This window comes from Stenella coeruleoalba, assembly GCF_951394435.1.
Source record: "Stenella coeruleoalba genome assembly, contig: scaffold_50, whole genome shotgun sequence".
Classification (NCBI taxonomy): Eukaryota; Metazoa; Chordata; class Mammalia; order Artiodactyla; family Delphinidae; genus Stenella; species Stenella coeruleoalba.
The window spans coordinates 435,325-458,008 of record NW_027645987.1 but is presented as its reverse complement, the minus strand read 5'-3'; the positions used below and the strand labels follow the sequence as shown (position 1 = coordinate 458,008).

Genomic DNA, 22,684 nt, shown 5'->3' with positions numbered 1-22,684 from the left:
CCATTCCGTGTATTACTGATATCTTATGATGTTTCTTTTTCTGTGTGACTTATTTCAGTTAGAATCATCATACCTGAATCCACTCATTGTGCTGCTAAGGGCCTGATGACACAGATTTCATTGCTGAGTGATATTGCTTTGTAAGTAAATACCACAACTTCTTTATCCATTTTTCACTTTCTGCGATGTTGAACTTGTACTGTAAACGAGGTTCTTGTAAACAGAGCCGTTCCAAACTTTGGGGTGGCTGTGTCTTTTTGATTTTAATTTCCCTAAGCTATAGGACCATAAGTGGAAGTGCCCTAGGTTCTGTTGCTTTGTTTTTTAGATGTTTCAGGAAACACCATACACTTCTCCTGAGTGGTTGTTGGCAATTTACATCCCGCCCATCAGCATAACAAGGCTCCCAGTTCTCCATGGCCTGTCCTGCCTTTCTGGATTTTACACTTTTTTCAGATGGCCCTTTTGACCGGGGGGAAGTGAGACTTCATTGTAGTGCAGATTTCCTTTGCAAGCTTGCTTGGTTGGCCAAAAAGGGCGTATGCGTTTTTTCCTGAATATATTCAGGAAAAAACGCATACGCCCTTTTTGGCCAAGTGCATCATTGTGGACGTTCTGCCTCTTTTCCTATGCTTTCAATGCAATTCCAGTCTACCTCCTGAAATCGGTTTCCTGCAATTCTGCCCCGCTTTCAAGTCCTCTTGGCAGCCTTACTTCAGTCTATTTTTGGATGATAGCTGTCATTTATAACTCTGCAGGTTTGTGAATTACAGTGCCCCTGAGCTCCTTTCTTCAACTCGCTTTCTTGTGACCTGGCCGCAACACCGCAGGATGGCTTCAGGCCCTAATCTGGTTCCGGCCCGGCATGCTGAGCCTTTGGTTAATTCCTCTTCCTGGTGGGAAATGAGAGTTAAATTTGCCCGTCCAGACACCTCCAGCTAGCCTCTCATTGGTTCTCGCTATTCCTGTTCATCTTCCGCAGAAATTGCAAACTGGGCCAAACAGGAGGTTAAAGGGACTGACTCTCCAAGTGGGGAGAGTGTTAGTAAAGCGTCTGGAATGTTGCACCCGAGTACCAGGGGAGGAAAACTGAGACATATTTGAACACGTCTCCCGATCACATGGTTGATCATACTCTAGGTTCCACATGCATGTTTTAGCTGAAGGAAGAATACCTTAAACCTGGGTAGTTCAAACCCGTGGAATGGGTACCATGCAATATGACTTCAAAGGGTCTTCATTTGCTCACCGAAGCTCTCCAATCCTATCACTGCTGCGTTTATGCCCCTGTACACATGCTTGATTCTCTTTCGGAGACATAGCAATCCATAGGTTTTAAGATACTTACAAGTCAGGTACATTCTTAGGCGTTTAATATGCGGTGTTGAGTCCATTTCATTGAGCAAGGAGTAGCTCTTGTCTATTCCATATTTGGCTTAAGGAACTTTATCTGTGCTCATTTCAATCTCTGGTTTTATGCAGCACCCCAACTCACCTTTACCCTTAAGCAAGCATAAGTTGTTTTTCTAAATTTGAGACCCTGTTCTGTTCTGTAATTCAGTTCCTGTGTAGCCAAGTTTCCATTCCGTGTAGTACTGATATCTTATGATGTTTCTTTTTCTGTGTGACTTATTTCAGTTAGAATCATCATACCTGAATCCACTCATTGTGCTGCTAAGGGCCTGATGACATAGATTTCATTGCTGAGTGATATTGCTTTGTAAGTGAATACCACAACTTCTTTATCCATTTTTCACTTTCTGCGATGTTGAACTTGTACTGTAAACGAGGTTCTTGTAAACAGAGCCGTTCCAAACTTTGGGGTGGCTGTGTCTTTTTGATTTTAATTTCCCTAAGCTATAGGACCATAAGTGGAAGTGCCCTAGGCTCTGTTGCTTTGTTTTTTAGATGTTTCAGGAAACACCATACACTTCTCCCAAGTGTCAGTTGGCAATTTACATCCCACCCATCAGCATAACAAGGCTCCCAGTTCTCAATGGCCTGTTGCCTTTCTGGATTTTACACTTTTTTCAGATGGCCCTTTTGACCGGGGGGAAGTGAGACTTCATTGTAGTGCAGATTTCCTTTGCAAGCTTGCTTGGTTGGCCAAAAAGGGCGTATGCGTTTTTTCCTGAATATATTCAGGAAAAAACGCATACGCCCTTTTTGGCCAAGTGCATCATTGTGGACGTTCTGCCTCTTTTCCTATGCTTTCAATGCAATTCCAGTCTACCTCCTGAAATCGGTTTCCTGCAATTCTGCCCCGCTTTCAAGTCCTCTTGGCAGCCTTACTTCAGTCTATTTTTGGACGATAGCTGTCATTTATAACTCTGCAGGTTTGTGAATTACAGTGCCCCTGAGCTCCTTTCTTCAACTCGCTTTCTTGTGACCTGGCCGCAACACCGCAGGATGGCTTCAGGCCCTAATCTGGTTCCGGTACGGCACGCTGAGCCTTTGGTTATTTCCACTTCCTGTTTGGAAATGAGAGTTAAATTTGCCCGTCCAGACACCTCCAGCTAGCCTCTCATTGGTTCTCGCTATTCCTGTTCATCTTCCGAAGAAATTGCAAACTGGGCCAAACAGGAGGTTAAAGGGACTGACTCTCCAAGTGGGGAGAGTGTTAGTAAAGCGTCTGGAATGTTGCACCCGAGTACCAGGGGAGGAAAACTGAGACATATTTGAACACGTCTCCCGATCACATGGTTGATCATACTCTGGGTTCCACATGCATGTTTTAGCTGAAGGAAGAATACCTTAAACCTGGAGAGTTAAGACCCGTGTAATGGGTACCATGCAATATGACTTCAAAGGGTCTTCATTTGCTCACCGAACCTCTCCAATCCTATCACTGCTGCGTTTATGCCCCTGTACACATGCTTGATTCTCTTTCGGAGACATAGCAATCCATAGGTTTTAAGATACTTACTAGTCAGGTACATTCTTAGGCGTTTAATATGCGGTGTTGAGTCCATTTCGTTGAGCAAGGAGTAGCTCTTGTCTATTCCATATTTGACTTAAGGAACTTTATCTGTGCTCATTTCAATCTCTGGTTTTATGCAGCACCCCAACTCACCTTTACCCTTAAGCAAGCATAAGTTGGTTTTCTAAATTTGAGACCCTGTTCTGTTCTGTAATTCAGTTCCTGTGTAGCCAAGTTTACATTCCGTGTATTAGTGATATCTTATGATGTTTCTTTTTCTGTGTGACTTACTTCAGTTAGAATCATCATACCTGAATCCACTCATTGTGCTGCTAAGGGCCTGATGACACAGATTTCATTGCTGAGTGATATTGCTTTGTAAGTAAATACCACAACTTCTTTATCCATTTTTCACTTTCTGCGATGTTGAACTTGTACTGTAAACGAGGTTCTTGTAAACAGAGCCGTTCCAAACTTTGGGGTGGCTGTGTCTTTTTGATTTTAATTTCCCTAAGCTATAGGACCATAAGTGGAAGTGCCCTAGGTTCTGTTGCTTTGTTTTTTAGATGTTTCAGGAAACACCATACACTTCTCCCGAGTGGTTGTTGGCAATTTACATCCCGCCCATCAGCATAACAAGGCTCCCAGTTCTCCATGGCCTGTCCTGCCTTTCTGGATTTTACACTTTTTTCAGATGGCCCTTTTGACCGGGGGGAAGTGAGACTTCATTGTAGTGCAGATTTCCTTTGCAAGCTTGCTTGGTTGGCCAAAAAGGGCGTATGCGTTTTTTCCTGAATATATTCAGGAAAAAACGCATACGCCCTTTTTGGCCAAGTGCATCATAGTGGACGTTCTGCCTCTTTTCCTATGCTTTCAATGCAATTCCAGTCTACCTCCTGAAATCGGTTTCCTGCAATTCTGCCCCGCTTTCAAGTCCTCTTGGCAGCCTTACTTCAGTATATTTTTGGACGATAGCTGTCATTTATAACTCTGCAGGTTTGTGAATTATAGTGCCCCTGAGCTCCTTTCTTCAACTCGCTTTCTTGTGACCTGGCCGCAACACCGCAGGATGGCTTCAGGCCCTAATCTGCTTCCGGCCCGGCACACTGAGCCTTTGGTTAATTCCTCTTCCTGGTGGGAAATGAGAGTTAAATTTGCCCGTCCAGACACCTCCAGCTAGCCTCTCATTGGTTCTCGCTATTCCTGTTCATCTTCCGCAGAAATTGCAAACTGGGCCAAACAGGAGGTTAAAGGGACTGACTCTCCAAGTGGGGAGAGTGTTAGTAAAGCGTCTGGAATGTTGCACCCGAGTACCAGGGGAGGAAAACTGAGACATATTTGAACACATCTCCCGATCACATGGTTGATCATACTCTAGGTTCCACATGCATGTTTTAGCTGAAGGAAGAATACCTTAAACCTGGGTAGTTGAAACCCGTGGAATGGGTACCATGCAATATGACTTCAAAGGGTCTTCATTTAGTCACCGAACCTCTCCAATCCTATCACTGCTGCGTTTATGCCCCTGTACACATGCTTGATTCTCTTTCAGAGACATAGCAATCCATAGGTTTTAAGATACTTACTAGTCAGGTACATTCTTAGGCGTTTAATATGGGGTGTTGAGTCCATTTCGTTGAGCAAGGAGTAGCTCTTGTCTATTCCATATTTGGCTTAAGGAACTTTATCTGTGCTCATTTCAATCTCTGGTTTTATGCAGCACCCCAACTCACCTTTCCCCTTAAGCAAGCATAAGTTGGTTTTCTAAATTTGAGACCCTGTTCTGTTCTGTAATTCAGTTCCTGTGTAGCCAAGTTTCCATTCCGTGTATTACTGATATCTTATGATGTTTCTTTTTCTGTGTGACTTATTTCAGTTAGAATCATCATACCTGAATCCACTCATTGTGCTGCTAAGGGCCTGATGACACAGATTTCATTGCTGAGTGATATTGCTGTGTAAGTAAATACCACAACTTCTTTATCCATTTTTCACTTTCTGCGATGTTGAACTTGTACTGTAAACGAGGTTTTTGTAAACAGAGCCGTTCCAAACTTTGGGGTGGCTGTGTCTTTTTGATTTTAATTTCCCTAATCTATAGGACCATAAGTGGAAGTGCCCTAGGTTCTGTTGCTTTGTTTTTTAGATGTTTCAGGAAACACCATACACTTCTCCGGAGTGGTTGTTGGCAATTTACATCCCGCCCATCAGCATAACAAGGCTCCCAGTTCTCCATGGCCTGTCCTGCCTTTCTGGATTTTACACTTTTTTCAGATGGCCCTTTTGACCGGGGGGAAGTGAGACTTCATTGTAGTGCAGATTTCCTTTGCAAGCTTGCTTGGTTGGCCAAAAAGGGCGTATGCGTTTTTTCCTGAATATATTCAGGAAAAAACGCATACGCCCTTTTTGGCCAAGTGCATCATTGTGGACGTTCTGCCTCTTTTCCTATGCTTTCAATGCAATTCCAGTCTACCTCCTGAAATCGGTTTCCTGCAATTCTGCCCCACATTCAAGTCCTCTTGGCAGCCTTACTTCAGTATATTTTTGGACGATAGCTGTCATTTATAACTCTGCAGGTTTGTGAATTATAGTGCCCCTGAGCTCCTTTCTTCAACTCGCTTTCTTTTGAGCTGGCCGCAACACCGCAAAATGGCTTCAGGCCCTAATCTGGTTCCGGTACGGCACGCTGAGCCTTTGGTTATTTCCTCTTCCTGTTGGGAAAAGAGAGTTAAATTTGCCCGTCCAGACACCTCCAGCTAGCCTCTCATTGGTTCTCGCTATTCCTGTTCATCTTCCGCAGAAATTGCAAACTGGGCCAAACAGGAGGTTAAAGGGACTGACTCTCCAAGTGGGGAGAGTGTTAGTAAAGCGTCTGGAATGTTGCACCCGAGTACCAGGGGAGGAAAACTGAGACATATTTGAACACGTCTCCCGATCACATGGTTGATCATACTCTGGGTTCCACATGCATATTTTAGCTGAAGGAAGAATACCTAAAACCTGGGTAGTTGAAACCCGTGTAATGGGTACCATGCAATATGACTTCAAAGGGTCTTCATTTGCTCACCGAACCTCTCCAATCCTATCACTGCTGCGTTTATGCCCCTGTACACATGCTTGATTCTCTTTCGGAGACATAGCAATCCATAGGTTTTAAGATACTTACTAGTCAGGTACATTCTTAGGCGTTTAATATGGGGTGTTGAGTCCATTTCGTTGAGCAAGGAGTAGCTCTTGTCTATTCCATATTTGGCTTAAGGAACTTTATCTGTGCTCATTTCAATCTCTGGTTTTATGCAGCACCCCAACTCACCTTTCCCCTTAAGCAAGCATAAGTTGGTTTTCTAAATTTGAGAACCTGTTCTGTTTTGGAATGCAGTTCCTGTGTAGCCAAGTTTACATTCCGTGTATTAGTGATATCTTATGATGTTTCTTTTTCTGTGTGACTTATTTCAGTTAGAATCATCGTACCTGAATCCACTCATTATGCTGCTACGGGCCTGATGACATAGATTTCATTGCTGAGTGATACTGCATTGTACGTAAGTACCACAAGTTCTTTATCCATTTTTCACTTTCTGTGATAGTGAACTTGTACGGTAAACGAGGTTCTTGTAAACGGAGGCGTCCCAAACTTTGGGGTGGCTGTGTCTTTTTGATTTTAATTTCCCTAAGCTATAGGACCATAAGTGGAAGTGCTCTAGGCTCTGTTGCTTTGTTTTTTAGATGTTTCAGGAAACACCATACACTTCTCCCGAGTGGTTGTTGGCAATTTACATCCCGCCCATCAGCATAACAAGGCTCCCAGTTGTCCATGGCCTGTCCTGCCTTTCTGGATTTTACACTTTTTTCAGATGGCCCTTTTGACCGGGGGGAAGTGAGACTTCATTGTAGTGCAGATTTCCTTTGCAAGCTTGCTTGGTTGGCCAAAAAGGGCGTATGCGTTTTTTCCTGAATATATTGAGGAAAAAACGCATACGCCCTTTTTGGCCAAGTGCATCATTGTGGACGTTCTGCCTCTTTTCCTATGCTTTCAATGCAATTCCAGTCTACCTCCTGAAATCGGTTTCCTGCAATTCTGCCCCGCTTTCAAGTCCTCTTGGCAGCCTTACTTCAGTCTATTTTTGGACGATAGCTGTCATTTATAACTCTGCAGGTTTGTGAATTACAGTGCCCCTGAGCTCCTTTCTTCAACTCGCTTTCTTTTGAGCTGGCCGCAACACCGCAGGATGGCTTCAGGCCCTAATCTGGTTCCGGCACGGCACGCTGAGCCTTTGGTTATTTCCTCTTCCTGGTGGGAAATGAGAGTTAAATTTGCCCGTCCAGACACCTCCAGCTAGCCTCTCATTGGTTCTCGCTATTCCTGTTCATCTTCCGCAGAAATTGCAAACTGGGCCAAACAGGAGGTTAAAGGCGCTGACTCTCCAAGTGGGGAGAGTGTTAGTAAAGCGTCTGGAATGTTGCACCCGAGTACCAGGGGAGGAAAACTGAGACATATTTGAACACGTCTCCCGTTCACATGGTTGATCATACTTGGGTTCCACATGCATGTTTTAGCTGAAGGAAGAATACCTTAAACCTGGAGAGTTAAGACCCGTGTAATGGGTACCATGCAATATGACTTCAAAGGGTCTTCATTTGCTCACCGAACCTCTCCAATCCTATCACTGCTGCGTTTATGCCCCTGTACACATGCTTGATTCTCTTTCGGAGACATAGCAATCCATAGGTTTTAAGATACTTACTAGTCAGGTACATTCTTAGGCGTTTAATATGCGGTGTTGAGTCCAATTCGTTGAGCAAGGAGTAGCTCTTGTCTATTCCATATTTGACTTAAGGAACTTTATCTGTGCTCATTTCAATCTCTGGTTTTATGCAGCACCCCAACTCACCTTTACCCTTAAGCAAGCATAAGTTGGTTTTCTAAATTTGAGACCCTATTCTGTTCTGTAATTCAGTTCCTGTGTAGCCAAGTTTACATTCCGTGTATTACTGATATCTTATGATGTTTCTTTTTCTGTGTGACTTACTTCAGTTAGAATCATCATACCTGAATCCACTCATTGTGCTGCTAAGGGCCTGATGACACAGATTTCATTGCTGAGTGATATTGCTTTGTAAGTAAATACCACAACTTCTTTATCCATTTTTCACTTTCTGCGATGTTGAACTTGTACTGTAAACGAGGTTCTTGTAAACGGAGCCGTTCCAAACTTTGGGGTGGCTGTGTCTTTTTGATTTTAATTTCCCTAAGCTATAGGACCATAAGTGGCAGTGCCCTAGGTTCTGTTGCTTTGTGTTTTAGATGTTTCAGGAAACACCATACACTTCTCCCGAGTGTCTGTTGGCAATTTACATCCGCCAATCAGCATAACAAGGCTCCCAGTTCTCCATGGCCTGTCCTGCCTTTCTGGATTTTACACTTTTTTCAGATGGCCCTTTTGACCGGGGGGAAGTGAGACTTCATTGTAGTGCAGATTTCCTTTGCAAGCTTGCTTGGTTGGCCAAAAAGGGCGTATGCGTTTTTTCCTGAATATATTCAGGAAAAAACGCATACGCACTTTTTGGCCAAGTGCATCATTGTGGACGTTCTGCCTCTTTTCCTATGCTTTCAATGCAATTCCAGTCTACCTCCTGAAATCGGTTTCCTGCAATTCTGCCCCGCTTGCAAGTCCTCTTGGCAGCCTTACTTCAGTATATTTTTGGACGATAGCTGTCATTTATAACTCTGCAGGTTTGTGAATTATAGTGCCCCTGAGCTCCTTTCTTCAACTCGCTTTCTTTTGAGCTGGCCGCAACACCGCAAGATGGATTCAGGCCCTAATCTGGTTCCGGTACGGCACGCTGAGCCTTTGGTTATTTCCTCTTCCTGTTGGGAAAAGAGAGTTAAATTTGCCCGTCCAGACACCTCCAGCTAGCCTCTCATTGGTTCTCGCTATTCCTGTTCATCTTCCGCAGAAATTGCAAACTGGGCCAAACAGGAGGTTAAAGGGACTGACTCTCCAAGTGGGGAGAGTGTTAGTAAAGCGTCTGGAATGTTGCACCCGAGTACCAGGGGAGGAAAACTGAGACATATTTGAACACGTCTCCCGATCACATGGTTGATCATACTCTGGGTTCCACATGCATATTTTAGCTGAAGGAAGAATACCTAAAACCTGGGTAGTTGAAACCCGTGGAATGGGTACCATGCAATATGACTTCAAAGGGTCTTCATTTGCTCATCGAACCTCTCCAATCCTATCACTGCTGCGTTTATGCCCCTGTACACATGCTTGATTCTCTTTCGGAGACATAGCAATCCATAGGTTTTAAGATACTTACTAGTCAGGTACATTCTTAGGCGTTTAATATGGGGTGTTGAGTCCATTTCGTTGAGCAAGGAGTAGCTCTTGTCTATTCCATATTTGGCTTAAGGAACTTTATCTGTGCTCATTTCAATCTCTGGTTTTATGCAGCACCCCAACTCACCTTTCCCCTTAAGCAAGCATAAGTTGGTTTTCTAAATTTGAGAACCTGTTCTGTTTTGGAATGCAGTTCCTGTGTAGCCAAGTTTACATTCCGTGTATTAGTGATATCTTATGATGTTTCTTTTTCTGTGTGACTTATTTCAGTTAGAATCATCGTACCTGAATCCACTCATTATGCTGCTATGGGCCTGATGACATAGATTACATTGCTGAGTGATACTGCATTGTACGTAAGTACCACAAGTTCTTTATCCATTTTTCACTTTCTGCGATGTTGAACTTGTACTGTAAACGAGGTTCTTGTAAACAGAGCCATTCCAAACTTTGGGGTGGCTGTGTCTTTTTGATTTTAATTTCCCTAAGCTATAGGACCATAAGTGGAAGTGCCCTAGGCTCTGTTGCTTTGTTTTTTAGATGTTTCAGGAAACACCATACACTTCTCCCCAGTGGTTGTTGGCAATTTACATCCCGCCCATCAGCATAACAAGGCTCCCAGTTCTCCATGGCCTGTCCTGCCTTTCTGGATTTTACACTTTTTTCAGATGGCCCTTTTGACCGGGGGGAAGTGAGACTTCATTGTAGTGCAGATTTCCTTTGCAAGCTTGCTTGGTTGGCCAAAAAGGGCGTATGCGTTTTTTCCTGAATATATTCAGGAAAAAACGCATACGCCCTTTTTGGCCAAGTGCATCATTGTGGACGTTCTGCCTCTTTTCCTATGCTTTCAATGCAATTCCAGTCTACCTCCTGAAATCGGTTTCCTGCAATTCTGCCCCGCTTTCAAGTCCTCTTGGCAGCCTTACTTCAGTCTATTTTTGGACGATAGCTGTCATTTATAACTCTGCAGGTTTGTGAATTACAGTGCCCCTGAGCTCCTTTCTTCAACTCGCTTTCTTGTGACCTGGCCGCAACACCGCAGGATGGCTTCAGGCCCTAATCTGGCTCCGGCACGGCACGCTGAGCCTTTGGTTAATTCCTCTTCCTGGTGGGAAATGAGAGTTAAATTTGCCCGTCCAGACACCTCCAGCTAGTCTCTCATTGGTTCTCGCTATTCCTGTTCATCTTCCGCAGAAATTGCAAACTGGGCCAAACAGGAGGTTAAAGGGACTGACTCTCCAAGTCGGGAGAGTGTTAGTAAAGCGTCTGGAATGTTGCACCCGAGTACCAGGGTACGAAAACTGAGACATATTTAACACGTCTCCCGATCACATGGTTGATCATACTCTAGGTTCCACATGCATGTTTTAGCTGAAGGAAGAATACCTTAAACCTGGGTAGTTGAAACCCGTGGAATGGGTACCATGCAATATGACTTCAAAGGGTCTTCATTTGCTCACCGAACCTCTCCAATCCTATCACTGCTGCGTTTATGCCCCTGTACACATGCTTGATTCTCTTTTGGAGACATAGCAATCCATAGGTTTTAAGATACTTACTAGTCAGGAACATTCTTAGGCGTTTAATATGGGGTGTTGAGTCCATTTCGTTGAGCAAGGAGTAGCTCTTGTCTATTGCATATTTGGCTTAAGGAACTTTATCTGTGCTCATTTCAATCTCTGGTTTTATGCAGCACCCCAACTCACCTTTCCCCTTAAGCAAGCATAAGTTGGTTTTCTAAATTTGAGACCCTGTTCTGTTCTGTAATTCAGTTCCTGTGTAGCCAAGTTTACATTCCGTGTATTACTGATATCTTATGATGTTTCTTTTTCTGTGTGACTTATTTCAGTTAGAATCATCATACCTGAATCCACTCATTGTGCTGCTAAGGGCCTGATGACACAGATTTCATTGCTGAGTGATATTGCTTTGTAAGTAAATACCACAACTTCTTTATCCATTTTTCACTTTCTGCGATGTTGAACTTGTACTGTAAACGAGGTTCTTGTAAACAGAGCCGTTCCAAACTTTGGGGTGGCTGTGTCTTTTTGATTTTAATTTCCCTAAGCTATAGGACCATAAGTGGAAGTGCCCTAGGTTCTGTTGCTTTGTTTTTTAGATGTTTCAGGAAACACCATACACTTCTCCCGAGTGGTTGTTGGCAATTTACATCCCGCCCATCATCATAACAAGGCTCCCAATTCTCCATGGCCTGTCCTGCCTTTCTGGATTTTACACTTTTTTCAGATGGCCCTTTTGACCGGGGGGAAGTGAGACTTCATTGTAGTACAGATTTCCTTTGCAAGCTTGCTTGGTTGGCCAAAAAGGGCGTATGCGTTTTTTCCTGAATATATTCAGGAAAAAACGCATACGCCCTTTTTGGCCAAGTGCATCATTGTGGACGTTCTGCCTCTTTTCCTATGCTTTCAATGCAATTCCAGTCTACCTCCTGAAATCGGTTTCCTGCAATTCTGCCCCGCTTTCAAGTCCTCTTGGCAGCCTTACTTCAGTCTATTTTTGGACGATAGCTGTCATTTATAACTCTGCAGGTTTGTGAATTACAGTGCCCCTGAGCTCCTTTCTTCAACTCGCTTTCTTGTGACCTGGCCGCAACACCGCAGGATGGCTTCAGGCCCTAATCTGGTTCCGGCACGGCATGCTGAGCCTTTGGTTATTTCCTCTTCCTGGTGGGAAATGAGAGTTAAATTTGCCCGTCCAGACACCTCCAGCTAGTCTCTCATTGGTTCTCGCTATTCCTGTTCATCTTCCGCAGAAATTGCAAACTGGGCCAAACAGGAGGTTAAAGGCGCTGACTCTCCAAGTGGGGAGAGTGTTAGTAAAGCGTCTGGAATGTTGCACCCGAGTACCAGGGGAGGAAAACTGAGACATATTTGAACACGTCTCCCGTTCACATGGTTGATCATACTTGGGTTCCACATGCATGTTTTAGCTGAAGGAAGAATACCTTAAACCTGGAGAGTTAAGACCCGTGTAATGGGTACCATGCAATATGACTTCAAAGGGTCTTCATTTGCTCACCAAACCTCTCCAATCCTATCACTGCTGCGTTTATGCCCCTGTACACATGCTTGATTCTCTTTCGGAGACATAGCAATCCATAGGTTTTAAGATACTTACTAGTCAGGTACATTCTTAGGCGTTTAATATGCGGTGTTGAGTCCATTTCGTTGAGCAAGGAGTAGCTCTTGTCTATTCCATATTTGACTTAAGGAAATTTATCTGTGCTCATTTCAATCTCTGGTTTCATGCAGCACCCCAACTCACCTTTACCCTTAAGCAAGCATAAGTTGGTTTTCTAAATTTGAGACCCTGTTCTGTTCTGTAATTCAAGTCCTGTGTAGCCAAGTTTACATTCCGTGTATTACTGATATCTTATGATGTTTCTTTTTCTGTGTGACTTACTTCAGTTAGAATCATCATACCTGAATCCACTCATTGTGCTGCTAAGGGCCTGATGACATAGATTTCATTGCTGAGTGATATTGCTTTGTAAGTAAATACCACAACTTCTTTATCCATTTTTCACTTTCTGCGATGTTGAACTTGTACTGTAAACGAGGTACTTGTAAACAGAGGCGTCCCAAACTTTGGGGTGGCTGTGTCTTTTTGATTTTAATTTCCCTAAGCTATAGGACCATAAGTGGCAGTGCCCTAGGCTCTGTTGCTTTGTTTTTTAGATGTTTCAGGAAACACCATACACTTCTCCCGAGTGTCTGTTGGCAATTTACATCCCGCCCATCAGCATAACAAGGCTCCCAGTTCTCCATGGCCTGTCCTGCCTTTCTGGATTTTACACTTTTTTCAGATGGCCCTTTTGACCGGGGGGAAGTGAGACTTCATTGTAGTGCAGATTTCCTTTGCAAGCTTGCTTGGTTGGCCAAAAAGGGCGTATGCGTTTTTTCCTGAATATATTCAGGAAAAAACGCATACGCCCTTTTTGGCCAAGTGCATCATTGTGGACGTTCTGCCTCTTTTCTTATGCTTTCAATGCAATTCCAGTCTACCTCCTGAAATCGGTTTCCTGCAATTCTGCCCCGCTTTCAAGTCCTCTTGGCAGCCTTACTTCAGTCTATTTTTGGATGATAGCTGTCATTTATAACTCTGCAGGTTTGTGAATTACAGTGCCCCTGAGCTCCTTTCTTCAACTCGCTTTCTTGTGACCTGGCCGCAACACCGCAGGATGGCTTCAGGCCCTAATCTGGTTCCGGCACGGCACGCTGAGCCTTTGGTTATTTCCTCTTCCTGGTCGGAAATGAGAGTTAAATTTGCCCGTCCAGACACCTCCAGCTAGTCTCTCATTGGTTCTCGCTATTCCTGTTCATCTTCCGCAGAAATTGCAAACTGGGCCTAACAGGAGGTTAAAGGCGTTGACTCTCCAAGTGGGGAGAGTGTTAGTAAAGCGTCTGGAATGTTGCACCCGAGTACCAGGGGAGGAAAACTGAGACATATTTGAACACGTCTCCTGTTCACATGGTTGATCATACTTGGGTTCCACATGCATGTTTTAGCTGAAGGAAGAATACCTTAAACCTGGAGAGTTGAGACCCGTGTAATGGGTACCATGCAATATGACTTCAAAGGGTCTTCATTTGCTCACCGAACCTCTCCAATCCTATCACTGCTGCGTTTATTCCCCTGTACACACGCTTGATTCTCTTTTGGAGACATAGCAATCCATAGGTTTTAAGATACTTACTAGTCAGGTACATTCTTAGGGGTTTAATATGGGGTTTTGAGTCCATTTCGTTGAGCAAGGAGTAGCTCTTGCCTATTCCATATTTGGCTTAAGGAACTTTATCTGTGCTCATTTCAATCTCTGGTTTTATGCAGCACCCCAACTCACCTTTACCCTTAAGCAAGCATAAGTTGGTTTTCTAAATTTGAGACCCTGTTCTGTTCTGTAATTCAGTTCCTGTGTAGCCAAGTTTACATTCCGTGTATTACTGATATCTTAAGATGTTTCTTTTTCTGTGTGACTTATTTCAGTTAGAATCATCATACCTGAATCCACTCATTGTGATGCTAAGGGCCTGATGACATAGATTTCATTGCTGAGTGATATTGCTTTGTAAGTAAATACCACAACTTCTTTATCCATTTTTCACTTTCTGCGATGTTGAACTTGTACTGTAAACGAGGTTCTTGTAAACAGAGGCGTCCCAAACTTTGGGGTGGCTGTGTCTTTTTGATTGTAATTTCCCTAAGCTATAGGACCATAAGTGGCAGTGCCCTAGGCTCTGTTGCTTTGTTTTTTAGATGTTTCAGGAAACACCATACACTTCTCCCGAGTGTCTGTTGGCAATTTACATCCCGCCCATCAGCATAACAAGGCTCCCAGTTCTCCATGGCCTGTCCTGCCTTTCTGGATTTTACACTTTTTTCAGATGGCCCTTTTGACCGGGGGGAAGTGAGACTTCATTGTAGTGCAGATTTCCTTTGCAAGCTTGCTTGGTTGGCCAAAAAGGGCGTATGCGTTTTTTCCTGAATATATTCAGGAAAAAACGCATACGCCCTTTTTGGCCAAGTGCATCATTGTGGACGTTCTGCCTCTTTTCCTATGCTTTCAATGCAATTCCAGTCTACCTCCTGAAATCGGTTTCCTGCAATTCTGCCCCGCTTTCAAGTCCTCTTGGCAGCCTTACTTCAGTCTATTTTTGGACGATAGCTGTCATTTATAACTCTGCAGGTTTGTGAATTACAGTGCCCCTGAGCTCCTTTCTTCAACTCGCTTTCTTGTGACCTGGCCGCAACACCGCAGGATGGCTTCAGGCCCTAATCTGGTTCCGGCACGGCACGCTGAGCTTTTGGTTATTTCCTCTTCCTGTTGGGAAATGAGAGTTAAATTTGCCCGTCCAGACACCTCCAGCTAGCCTCTCATTGGTTCTCGCTATTCCTGTTCATCTTCCGCAGAAATTGCAAACTGGGCCAAACAGGAGGTTAAAGGGACTGACTCTCCAAGTCGGGAGAGTGTTAGTAAAGCGTCTGGAATGTTGCACCCGAGTACCAGGGTACGAAAACTGAGACATATTTGAACACGTCTCCCGATCACATGGTTGATCATACTTGGGTTCCACATGCATGTTTTAGCTGAAGGAAGAATACCTTAAACCTGGAGAGTTGAGACCCGTGTAATGGGTACCATGCAATATGACTTCAAAGGCTCTTCATTTGCTCACCAAACCTCTCCAATCCTATCACTGCTGCGTTTATGCCCCTGTACACATGCTTGATTCTCTTTCGGAGACATAGCAATCCATAGGTTTTAAGATACTTACTAGTCAGGTACATTCTTAGGCGTTTAATATGCGGTGTTGAGTCCATTTCGTTGAGCAAGGAGTAGCTCTTGTCTATTCCATATTTGACTTAAGGAACTTTATCTGTGCTCATTTCAATCTCTGGTTTTATGCAGCACCCCAACTCACCTTTACCCTTAAGCAAGCATAAGTTGGTTTTCTAAATTTGAGACCCTGTTCTGTTCTGTAATTCAGTTCCTGTGTAGCCAAGTTTACATTCCGTGTATTACTGATATCTTATGATGTTTCTTTTTCTGTGTGAGTTACTTCAGTTAGAATCATCATACCTGAATCCACTCATTGTGCTGCTAAGGGCCTGATGACACAGATTTCATTGCTGAGTGATATTGCTTTGTAAGTAAATACCACAACTTCTTTATCCATTTTTCACTTTCTGCGATGTTGAACTTGTACTGTAAACGAGGTTCTTGTAAACAGAGGCGTCCCAAACTTTGGGGTGGCTGTGTCTTTTTGATTTTAATTTCCCTAAGCTATAGGACCATAAGTGGCAGTGCCCTAGGCTCTGTTGCTTTGTTTTTTAGATGTTTCAGGAAACACCATACACTTCTCCCGAGTGTCTGTTGGCAATTTACATCCCGCCCATCAGCATAACAAGGCTCCCAGTTCTCCATGGCCTGTCCTGCCTTTCTGGATTTTACACTTTTTTCAGATGGCCCTTTTGACCGGGGGGAAGTGAGACTTCATTGTAGTGCAGATTTCCTTTGCAAGCTTGCTTGGTTGGCCAAAAAGGGCGTATGCGTTTTTTCCTGAATATATTCAGGAAAAAACGCATACGCCCTTTTTGGCCAAGTGCATCATTGTGGACGTTCTGCCTCTTTTCCTATGCTTTCAATGCAATTCCAGTCTACCTCCTGAAATCGGTTTCCTGCAATTCTGCCCCGCCTTCAAGTCCTCTTGGCAGCCTTACTTCAGTCTATTTTTGGACGATAGCTGTCATTTATAACTCTGCAGCTTTGTGAATTACAGTGCCCCTGAGCTCCTTTCTTCAACTCGCTTTCTTGTGACCTGGCCGCAACACGGCAGGATGGCTTCAGGCCCTAATCTGGTTCCGGCATGGCACGCTGATCCTTTGGTTATTTCCTCTTCCTGGTGGGAAATGAGAGTTAAATTTGCCCGTCCAGACACCTCCAGCTAGTCTCTCATTGGTTCTCGCTATTCCTGTTCATCTTCCGCAAAAATTGCAAACTGGGCCAAACAGGAGGTTAAAGGCGCTGACTCTCCAAGTGGGGAGAGTGTTAGTAAAGCGTCTGGAATGTTGCACCCGAGTACCAGGGGAGGAAAACTGAGACATATTTGAACACGTCTCCCGTTCACATGGTTGATCATACTTGGGTTCCACATGCATGTTTTAGCTGAAGGAAGAATACCTTAAACCTGGAGAGTTAAGCCCCGTGTAATGGGTACCATGCAATATGACTTCAAAGGGTCTTCATTTGCTCACCAAACTTCTCCAATCCTATCACTGCTGCGTTTATGCCCCTGTACACATGCTTGATTCTCTTTCAGAGACATAGCAATGCATAGGTTTTAAGATACTTACTAGTCAGGTACATTCTTAGGCGTTTAATATGCGGTGTTGAGTCCATTTCGTTGAGCAAGGAGTAGCTCTTGTCTATTCCATATTTGACTTAAGGAACTTTATCTGTGCTCATTTCAATCTCTGGTTTTATGCAGCACCCCAACTCACCTTTACCCTTAAGCAAGCATAAGTTGGTTTTCTAAATTTGAGACCCTGTTCTGTTCTGTAATTCAGTTCCTGTGTAGCCAAGTTTACATTCCGTGTATTACTGATATCTTATGATGTTTCTTTTTCTGTGTGACTTATTTCAGTTAGAATCATCATACCTGAATCCACTCATTGTGATGCTAAGGGCCTGATGACATAGATTTCATTGCTGAGTGATACTGCATTGTACGTAAGTACCACAAGTTCTTTATCCATTTTTCACTTTCTGGGATGTTGAACTTTTACTGTAAACGAGGTTCTTGTAAACAGAGCCGTTCCAAACTTTGGGGTGGCTGTGTCTTTTTGATTTTAATTTCCCTAAGCTATAGGACCATAAGTGGAAGTGCCCTAGGCTCTGTTGCTTTGTTTTTTAGATGTTTCAGGAAACACCATACACTTCTCCCAAGTGTCTGTTGGCAATTTACATCCCGCCCATCAGCATAACAAGGCTCCCAGTTCTCAATGGCCTGTTGCCTTTCTGGATTTTACACTTTTTTCAGATGGCCCTTTTGACCGGGGGGGAAGTGAGACTTCACTGTAGTGCAGATTTCCTTTGCAAGCTTGCTTGGTTGGCCAAAAAGGGCGTATGCGTTTTTTCCTGAATATATTCAGGAAAAAACGCATACGCCCTTTTTGGCCAAGTGCATCATTGTGGACGTTCTGCCTCTTTTCCTATGCTTTCAGTGCAATTCCAGTCTACCTCCTGAAATCGGTTTCCTGCAATTCTGCCCCGCTTTCAAGTCCTCTTGGCAGCCTTACTTCAGTCTATTTTTGGACGATAGCTGTCATTTATAACTCTGCAGGTTTGTGAATTACAGTGCCCCTGAGCTCCTTTCTTCAACTCGCTTTCTTGTGACCTGGCCGCAACACCGCAGGATGGCTTCAGGCCCTAATCTGGTTCCGGCCCGGCATGCTGAGCCTTTGGTTAATTCCTCTTCCTGGTGGGAAATGAGAGTTAAATTTGCCCGTCCAGACACCTCCAGCTAGCCTCTCATTGGTTCTCGCTATTCCTGTTCATCTTCCGCAGAAATTGCAAACTGGGCCAAACACGAGGTTAAAGGGACTGACTCTCCAAGTCGGGAGAGTGTTAGTAAAGCGTCTGGAATGTTGCACCCGAGTACCATGGGAGGAAAACTGAGACATATTTGAACACGTCTCCCGTTCACATGGTTGATCATACTCTGGGTTCCACATGCATGTTTTAGCTGAAGGAAGAATACCTTAAACCTGGAGAGTTGAGACCCGTGTAATGGGTACCATGCAATATGACTTCAAAGGGTCTTCATTTGCTCACCGAACCTCTCCAATCCTATCACTGCTGGGTTTATGCCCCTGTACACACGCTTGATTCTCTTTTGGAGACATAGCAATCCATAGGTTTTAAGATACTTACTAGTCAGGTACATTCTTAGGGGTTTAATATGGGGTTTTGAGTCCATTTCGTTGAGCAAGGAGTAGCTCTTGTCTATTCCATATTTGGCTTAAGGAACTTTATCTGTGCTCATTTCAATCTCTGGTTTTATGCAGCACCCCAACTCACCTTTCCCCTTAAGCAAGCATAAGTTGGTTTTCTAAATTTGAGACGCTGTTCTGTTTTGGAATGCAGTTCCTGTGTAGCCAAGTTTACATTCCGTGTATTAGTGATATCTTATGATGTTTCTTTTTCTGTGTGACTTATTTCAGTTAGAATCATCGTACCTGAATCTACTCATTGTGCTGCTACGGGCCTGATGACACAGATTTCATTGCTGAGTGATATTGCTTTGTAAGTAAATACCACAACTTCTTTATCCATTTTTCACTTTCTGCGATGTTGAACTTGTACTGTAAACGAGGTTCTTGTAAACAGAGCCGTTCCAAACTTTGGGGTGGCTGTGTCTTTTTGATTTTAATTTCCCTAAGCTATAGGACCATAAGTGGCAGTGCCCTAGGCTCTGTTGCTTTGTTTTTTAGATGTTTCAGGAAACACCATACACTTCTCCCGAGTGTCTGTTGGCAATTTACATCCCGCCCATCAGCATAACAAGGCTCCCAGTTGTCCATGGCCTGTCCTGCCTTTCTGGATTTTACACTTTTTTCAGATGGCCCTTTTGACCGGGGGGAAGTGAGACTTCATTGTAGTGCAGATTTCCTTTGCAAGCTTGCTTGGTTGGCCAAAAAGGGCGTATGCGTTTTTTCCTGAATATATTCAGGAAAAAACGCATACGCCCTTTTTGGCCAAGTGCATCATTGTGGACGTTCTGCCTCTTTTCCTATGCTTTCAATGCAATTCCAGTCTACCTCCTGAAATCGGTTTCCTGCAATTCTGCCCCGCTTTCAAGTCCTCTTGGCAGCCTTACTTCAGTGTATTTTTGGACAATAGCTGTCATTTATAACTCTGCAGGTTTGTGAATTACAGTGCCCCTGAGCTCCTTTCTTCAACTCGCTTTCTTTTGAGCTGGCCGCAACACCGCAGGATGGCTTCAGGCCCTAATCTGGTTCCGGTACGGCACGCTGAGCCTTTGGTTATTTCCTCTTCCTGGTGGGAAATGAGAGTTAAATTTGTCCGTCCAGACACCTCCAGCTAGCCTCTCATTGGTTCTCGCTATTCCTGTTCATCTTCCGCAGAAATTGCAAACTGGGCCAAACAGGAGGTTAAAGGCGCTGACTCTCCAAGTGGGGAGAGTGTTAGTAAAGCGTCTGGAATGTTGCACCCGAGTACCAGGGGAGGAAAACTGAGACATATTTGAACACGTCTCCCGTTCACATGGTTGATCATACTTGGGTTCCACATGCATGTTTTAGCTGAAGGAAGAATACCTTAAACCTGGGTAGTTGAAACCCGTGGAATGCGTACCATGCAATATGACTTCAAAGGGTCTTCATTTGCTCACCGAACCTCTCCAATCCTATCACTGCTGCGTTTATGCCCCTGTACACATGCTTGATTCTCTTTCGGAGACATAGCAATCCATAGGTTTTAAGATACTTACTAGTCAGGTACATTCTTAGGCGTTTAATATGCGGTGTTGAGTCCATTTCGTTGAGCAAGGAGTAGCTCTTGTCTATTCCATATTTGACTTAAGGAACTTTATCTTTGCTCATTTCAATCTCTGGTTTTATGCAGCACCCCAACTCACCTTTACCCTTAAGCAAGCATAAGTTGGTTTTCTAAATTTGAGACCCTGTTCTGTTCTGTAATTCAGTTCCTGTGTAGCCAAGTTTACATTCCGTGTATTACTGATATCTTATGATGTTTCTTTTCTGTGTGACTTATTTCAGTTAGAATGATCATACCTGAATCCACTCATTGTGATGCTAAGGGCCTGATGACATAGATTTCATTGCTGAGTGATATTGCTTTGTAAGTAAATACCACAACTTCTTTATCCATTTTTCACTTTCTGCGATGTTGAACTTGTACTCTAAACGAGGTTCTTGTAAACAGAGCCGTTCCAAACTTTGGGGTGGCTGTGTCTTTTTGACTTTAATTTCCCTAAGCTATAGGACCATAAGTGGAAGTGCCCTAGGCTCTGTTGCTTTGTTTTTTAGATGTTTCAGGAAACACCATACACTTCTCCCGAGTGTCTGTTAGCAATTTACATCCCGCCCATCAGCATAACAAGGCTCCTAGTTCTCCATGGCCTGTCCTGCCTTTCTGGATTTTACACTTTTTTCAAATGGCCCTTTTGACCGGGGGGAAGTGAGACTTCATTGTAGTGCAGATTTCCTTTGCAAGCTTGCTTGGTTGGCCAAAAAGGGCGTATGCGTTTTTTCCTGAATATATTCAGGAAAAAACGCATACGCCCTTTTTGGCCAAGTGCATCATTGTGGACGTTCTGCCTCATTTCCTATGTTTTCAATGCAATTCCAGTCTACCTCCTGAAATCAGTTTCCTGCAATTCTGCCCCGCTTTCAAGTCCTCTTGGCAGCCTTACTTCAGTCTATTTTTGGACGATAGCTGTCATTTATAACTCTGCAGGTTTGTGAATTACAGTGCCCCTGAGCTCCTTTCTTCAACTTGCTTTCTTGTGACCTGGCCGCAACACCGCAGGATGGCTTCAGGCCCTAATCTGGTTCCGGCACGGCACGCTGAGCCTTTGGTTATTTCCTCTTCCTGGTCGGAAATGAGAGTTAAATTTGCCCGTCCAGACACCTCCAGCTAGCCTCTCATTGGTTCTCGCTATTCCTGTTCATCTTCCGCAGAAATTGCAAACTGGGCCAAACAGGAGGTTAAAGGCGCTGACTCTCCAAGTGGGGAGAGTGTTAGTAAAGCGTCTGGAATGTTGCACCCGAGTACCAGGGGAGTAAAACTGAGACATATTTGAACACGTCTCCCGTTCACATGGTTGATCATACTTGGGTTCCACATGCATGTTTTAGCTGAAGGAAGAATACCTTAAACCTGGGTAGTTGAAACCCGTGGAATGGGTACCATGCAATATGACTTCAAAGGGTCTTCATTTGCTCACCGAACCTCTCCAATCCTATCACTGCTGCGTTTATGCCCCTGTACACATGCTTGATTCTCTTTCGGAGACATAGCAATCCATAGGTTTTAAGATACTTACTAGTCAGGTACATTCTTAGGCGTTTAATATGGGGTGTTGAGTCCATTTCGTTGAGCAAGGAGTAGCTCTTGTCTATTCCATATTTGACTTAAGGAACTTTATCTGTGCTCATTTCAATCTCTGGTTTTATGCAGCACCCCAACTCACCTTTCCCCTTAAGCAAGCATAAGTTGGTTTTCTAAATTTGAGACCCTGTTCTGTTCTGTAATTCAGTTCCTGTGTAGCCAAGTTTACATTCCATGTATTACTGATATCTTATGATGTTTCTTTTTCTGTGTGACTTATTTCAGTTAGAATCATCATACCTGAATCCACTCATTGTGCTGCTAAAGGCCTGATGACACAGATTTCATTGCTGAGTGATATTGCTTTGTAAGTAAATACCACAACTTCTTTATCCATTTTTCACTTTCTGCGATGTTGAACTTGTACTGTAAGCGAGGTTCTTGTAAACAGAGCTGTTCCAAACTTTGGGGTGGCTGTGTCTTTTTGATTTTAATTTCCCTAAGCTATAGGACCATAAGTGGAAGTGCCCTAGGTTCTGTTGCTTTGTTTTTTAGATGTTTCAGGAAACACCATACACTTCTCCCGAGTGGTTGTTGGCAATTTACATCCCGCCCATCAGCATAACAAAGCTCCCAGTTCTCCATGGCCTGTCCTGCCTTTCTGGATTTTACACTTTTTTCAGATGGCCCTTTTGACCGGGGGGAAGTGAGACTTCATTGTAGTGCAGATTTCCTTTGCAAGCTTGCTTGGTTGGCCAAAAAGTGCGTATGCGTTTTTTCCTGAATATATTCAGGAAAAAACGC

At 43.8% G+C, this 22,684-nt stretch overlaps 1 long non-coding RNA gene across 16 annotated transcripts in view; it reads left to right on the top strand.

Annotated features, from left to right (window-relative positions):
* LOC307181410 overlaps positions 1-22,684 on the top strand; it is a 1,574,020-nt gene that overhangs the window by 1,282,873 nt on the left and 268,463 nt on the right. The window contains exon 3 of one of the 16 annotated variants that reach the window (XR_013826708.1): positions 4,801-4,878. The exons of the other annotated variants lie outside the window; for them this stretch is intronic. This is a non-coding gene — a long non-coding RNA (uncharacterized lncRNA). The remainder of the gene's footprint in view (positions 1-4,800; positions 4,879-22,684) is intronic. 16 annotated transcript variants of the gene reach the window in all.